The following is a 6146-nucleotide window of genomic DNA, read 5'->3' as shown; positions in this document are numbered from 1 at the left end:
ATCACAGCTCCTGAGATTTTAATGAACGCATGCCCTCAAACTCCATCTTCCATCTTCCTATCCTTTGAAATCAAGAAAGAAGTTCAGATTATGTCCATAGTGTGAAAACCAAAATGCCACCCCAAGTCCCTTCCTCACCTGGGCCTTCTAAAATCTGAAAACTTTTTTTGTTGTCATTTATTTCCATTTAGTTTTGTTTTCTCATAGAGATGTCTTGAGACTGGTCTCAGGCCTCCAGCAGCTCCATGGTGCCGAGGAAATTACTCAAGAGTCTCAGTTTTCTCATCTGTAAAATGGGGACATTTGTGGGGCTAATATGTGCACTGACTCCACCCCAGCCCAAGTCCTGGCCTGTGTACAACCAACAGCAACTACCTTCTCTCTCCATTTTTCCTGAGAACATTCCAGGGGGCTGCTGAGGGCTGATGGTGCCTGATGAGATTTCTAAGGGATCCTCCAAGGCTTCTGTTTGAACTGTGAAGAGGACAAAGGAGCCCCATTCAAATGTAGAGGATGGAGCCCTGCAGAAGGGTTGTTGCTGCTCTACATGCCTGCAGGTGAGCTCACTGTTGCCTCTGACAGTGTTCTATGGGTCTTTTGTGATGCGCAAAGGAAGAAGAAGACAGCCATGAAGGTCTCAGATGGGGAGTGAGACTGTGAGTTGGTAGGGACACCTGATATTGCCCTGGCTCACCCAGCTCAGAGAAACACCCCACTGCTAAAGCTTTAGATCACCCCTGGGACAGAAGCTGAAGACGCCAGTGGTCATTTCCCCAGCTTCCCTTGCAGCTATGAAGCCGTCACCAAATTCCCAGCTAAAAACTGACTCCTGAGCCAGGGCCCATAAAGAATCCAGTTCGCTGAGGATGTCCCAGGAATGGGGCTGGTGGCAGCTTTTGTGGGCTCAGCAGTGGAGCTGTTTCCAGTGGCATTATAGCAAGACCCCTACATTTGAACCTTCAAGTTGCAAACTTTTCAAAGATGCAAACATGTTCGCAGGTCCAATCATGTACGTTAGTTCACGTGTCTTGGCATTATCTATAACAACTGAGTACCTAGGTTAACTTTGTTGGACTTGTAAACAAATTGAACTTACAAATACTCTCTTGGAACAGAACCCATTTGTATGCAGGGGACTTATGTAATGATGTCTCCTGGGAGCTCTTCTGGAGATCAAATCTAAGACAGTCCTGAATCTGACTCTTGCCCTCCCAGAATCTGTGAACCCCTCCCCCAAGTCCCTTCAGAGGTTATTTGTCTGTTGAAATAAAACAGTGTCTTTTGCTGAAGCTAAGCACACTGATGGAAGCATCTCTCAGTTTGATTTCTGACCTTAAATGTAGCTTGCAGAGAGAAGGAAGTACACACTGATAGAGAAAACTCTGTCACTAACCCACCTCCCCTATGCCTGCCTGAGTGCTTCTCAAAATGAGGTCTTGGAACACATGCATGTGAGGTCATTAGCATGTACTAGGGTATTGATAAAAACGCAGATTCCTGGCCCATACTCCCCAGATACTGAATTCGAATCTATGGAGCTGTGGTTCAGAAACATGCATTTTTAGCAAGTCCTATACCCACAATTGTTTTGCTCCCTCAATGTGAGAACCACCAGTATGAGATTCTTCCTAACCTTTTCCACAGACACCCCTGGAACACCCGTGTGGCTCAGGTGTGATCAAAAGTAGAAGCTCCTTGTGACCAGAGGCAACTGGCCCTTGGGGGCTCAGGCTGCCCCAACCCCCATCCAGCTTCCTTGAGCACTTACACACCACTACCCTCCTTGTGACCACACTGGCTGAGAGGTTCTGAGCTACCCCAGAGTGACTCAAACTGTGGTCTACGGATCAGCGCTTGGTCCAGTGCATTGTTAATCTACCACACCCCAGCCAGAGAAACTGAAAGTAAGCAGCTAGAAGTTACTTTGGCAGGTTGCCAGAATAATTTGATGTTGCTGAGACTGTACAGGTGTGCCTTGCTTTATTGCACTGTTTTGGAAATTGAAGGTTCATGGCAACTCTGTGTTGAGCAGATCGATGGGCGCCAGTGTCCCCACAGCATGTGCTCACTTCATGCCTCTGTGTCACATGTTGGTAATTCTTGCAATATTTCAAATTTTTTCACTCTCGTTCTATTTGTTATGATGATCTGTGATCAGTGATCTTTGATGTTACTACTATGACTCGCTAAAGGCTCAGATGATGGTTAACATATTGTGGCAATAAAGTATTTTTAATTAAGGTGTGTACATTGTTTTAGACATAATGCAAGTGCACACTTAATAGACTACAGTGCAGTGTAAACACAGCTTTTATATGCACTGGGAAACCAAAACATTCGTGTGACTTGCTTTAATGTGATAGCGGTTTTATTGCCATGGTCTGGAATCAGACCCACAATTATCTCTGAGGTATGCCTGTACTACAGTTTGGGGCTTATATCTTGTATGACTCTGTTTTCTTTTCCATGTTTTTCTAATACTATATTTTTATTTTATTCTACAAAAGTATTGGTCCATGACATCCTAGAGAGATAAAGAAAAACTGAGCCATCAACAAAGATTATCCCTCATGGTCAGCTATGGACTATGGAATTTCAAAATAACCATCCAATCAATAATCCCTAAGTCAGTTTGGACAGTGCTATAGTGCCTCAGACCCTGAACTCCGTCTGATGCACCTGCCGGTGGGGGCTGTGACCTCTCACCACTCACAGGTCCTCGAATTCCCAGACTGGATTAGTATCTGGCATTCAAAGGAATTTTTGTTTGAGAGTCACCAGTACTCAAAACCACAAGGAGAGGTTTACACTTGTTCCAGGGTCCATGCAGGAGCCAATGCCGGTGCCACCCCCACTCAAGCCAAGACCTGTACCCACATCAAGTGTGACCAAGCACCAGAGAACTCCTAAGGGCTCAAGTGTTCAAATATGACAGTGACAATTTCCATTTTCTCTTCAAATTCCTTAACGAACATCCATTTCCCATACTGGTGAAAATGAGAAACCTTATTTTTCAACTTTACTGAGCTATGATTTAAGAATACTGAACCACCCATACGTAAAGTATACAATTTGATGAGTTTTGAAATACGTCTGTAACTGTGAAGCCTTCACTACAATCAAGATAGCAAAGTTTTCAATTATCCCCCAAAGTTTCCCTGTGCCCCTCAATAATCTTCTTTCCCTCCCTCCCCTCCAACCCAGGCAAATGTTAAACTACTGATTTGCTCTCTGTCACTATAAATTGGCTTTCATTGTCTACGTGTGTGCTAAGCCACTTCAGTCTTGTCTGACTCTTTGCAACCCCATGGACTGTAGCCCTCAAGCCTCCTCTGTCCATGGAATTCTCTAGCAAGAATACTGGAATGGGTTGCTATTTCCGCCTCCAGGGAATCTTCTTGACTCAGGGATCGAACCTGTGTCTCTTAGGTTCCTGCATTGGCAGGCAGGTTCTTTACCACTAGCGCCATCTGGGAAGCCCTTCATTTTCTATAATGTTATGTAAAAGCAGTGATACTTTGTGGTGTCTTTTGGTTCTGGATTCTTTCATGCAGCATAATACTTCTGAGATTCATCCACATCACCGAAAGTATCAGCAGTTCCTTTTTCGTGGCTAATATTTCATTGCATGGATGTTCCACAATTTGTTTTAGACACTCAGCTGGAAAAGTCAAATTTTTTTTTAAAGAACAATTTCCCTAATCCTCATAAAAGCTTAATAACAAAAAGGAGGAGAGGAAAGGGAGGAAGGAAACAGAGCAACCTTTTTCAAGCCCGATTTCCTCCTAGTGCTTAAAACCCTGAGTTGGCCAGAAAGTTCGTTCGGGTTTTTATACACTGTTACTGAAAAACTGGGATGAATTTTTTCGCCAACCCAATACCAATAAGGAGCATATAGTAGGTGCTTAATAAATGTGGGTTGAATGCATGAAAGAATAAATGAATGGGAAGCTCTGCAGTCACTACGGATTGAATGGTATTTTTTTAAAGTCATAAAACTTCTGTTTTGAAAAAATCTCAGAACTCCCTAATATAGTAAGGATATTTGAGAGGTCACCCACCAACACTGGGAGGTGACTCATAGACCAACTCGGAGGCCAGGAGGTGAATGGACAGAGCAGCCAAGCAAGACATGGAAACCTATTTAATGCAATGGTGAGAAACCACTGCACTGGCTGGCCCCAGCACTCCCACAAATCATCTGAAAGGCTAAATCACGTTTAAACCCCTCTGATGGTGACCACTGGGAACTATGAAGGACACTCACGCATAATTTACATACTGCCAAGCTCCTAAGAGCCTCTAAATAAAGCCCCTGAGAGCCCCCGGGCACTATTTTTGAGGAGAAGGACATCAAGTGACAGATTAAATCGAGTCTGCTCCCTCAACGCTGGGGCAAAAAGCAAGCTCAGCCCCTGCTCACTGACATCTGTGATGGTCTTAAACTGCATTTGCTGGCCGATGCTTCCCAAGGAAGCTGTTATTACATTGAGACCGGCGCACATGTGCTATTGTCTCTCCCGTTTTACACAACTCCACTGCTAACAGGTATACTTGCCCAGACTCTTTCATTCTCTTTCCAGATTCTAACCATAAAATGTGTTTTAATCTCAAAGCACAGGGGAAGGGAGGGGGTTCACAAGAGCACTTTGCATTCCACCAGTGAATGTTAAATTACATTTGGTCACAACATGGTTCTAATACTAAGTTGGTCCACGCAGCAGCCACCGGAGGCTTTGCATCCAGAACAGACCAATACCTGGGGGGAGCAGGACAGACTGACAGGAGATTTTTCCATCGCAACCACTACATTTGCCTACAGAATATGCTACTATAATACCCATGGTTCATTTTTACAATCAGACCAAAATGGAAAGCAAAAAAAGCCAGAAATGAGGGATCTAAGTGAACACTGTAAGTGATTTATACCTTTCAAGGGGGCCCAAAGGAAAACAGCACCCATTTTATTGTTTTATTTTCTGCACAACTCAGAGGAGTCCATACCATCAAAAGGACAAACATGTGAGCCAGATAAAACAACCAGGTGCATACAGCCTGGAACCTAAGTAACAGGCCACTTACATGTCCAGTGGTGTTTATGAACCTTCTAGAAGCATGAAGATGATCTATCCCTGGCCCAAAGGACCCACATGCACCACAACAGGACTGGGTGCACACACAGCCTGTTCTAATCTTAATTTTCTCTATGAGTTGGGACTTCCGACTCTTACTTTTGCTCCTATACTGTTCCCCTCAAGCCCAACACTTAACCAGGCACTGATAACAGGATCCCAGGAAATAATGTTGGATTAATTGAAAGGATTGATAGTGTTTGTTTCAGAGTTATTCTCCATGCCTTGCGTGTTACTATGTAGAGTGAATGAATGAATAAATAAATAATGAATGGATGGGTGGATGAACAGGGCTTCCCAAGCGGTGCTAGTGGTAAAGAATCTGCCTGGCAATGCAGGAGAGGCAAGAGATGTGGATTCAATCCCCGGGTTGAGAACATTCCCTGGAGAAGAATATGGCAACCCGCTCCAGTATTCTTGCCTAGGAAATCCCACGGGCAGAGGCACCTGGCAAGCTACAGTCTAGGGGTCACGAGTTGGTGGAGACTGAGCACACACATGCATGTGGATGAATAGAGAATGATATTTTAGCCATATTGTATCATTTGATTCCCACAACAAGCCTGTGAGGTAATAACAATAATAGTTAACACTTATGTTGTGCTAATTACATACCAGCCACTATTCTAAACTCTTCACACATATTAACTCTTTTAACCCTCAAGAGCTCTATGAAATAAGGACTATTATTATCCCTATTTAACAGATGAGAAACTGTTGGAGGCATATGGAGGTCACACTGCTAGGAGGAAGCAAAGCCGAGTCCTTGCTGGATGCTCTTAAGCTCCGCGCTTCCTCTCCATTAGCTACACTTGACAGAGCAGGAAACAGCGGCTAGTGAAATCAATTTGACCAAAGCTACGCACCACACGGGTGCACACCCACGACGGTGTTCCCAAGATACCATCAAACGACAGAGCCAGCACAGGCACCCAAGAGTCCAACTCCAACTCCCAAGCACGATGTGAATAAAGCTAGTTCCTGGCAAGTATCTGAGATCAGAAGAGGAGAGAT

Source organism: Bison bison, unplaced genomic scaffold (assembly GCF_000754665.1).
Source record: "Bison bison bison isolate TAMUID 2011002044 unplaced genomic scaffold, Bison_UMD1.0 scf7180017853731, whole genome shotgun sequence".
NCBI lineage: Eukaryota > Metazoa > Chordata > Mammalia > Artiodactyla > Bovidae > Bison > Bison bison.
This window is presented reverse-complemented; position numbering follows the sequence as displayed.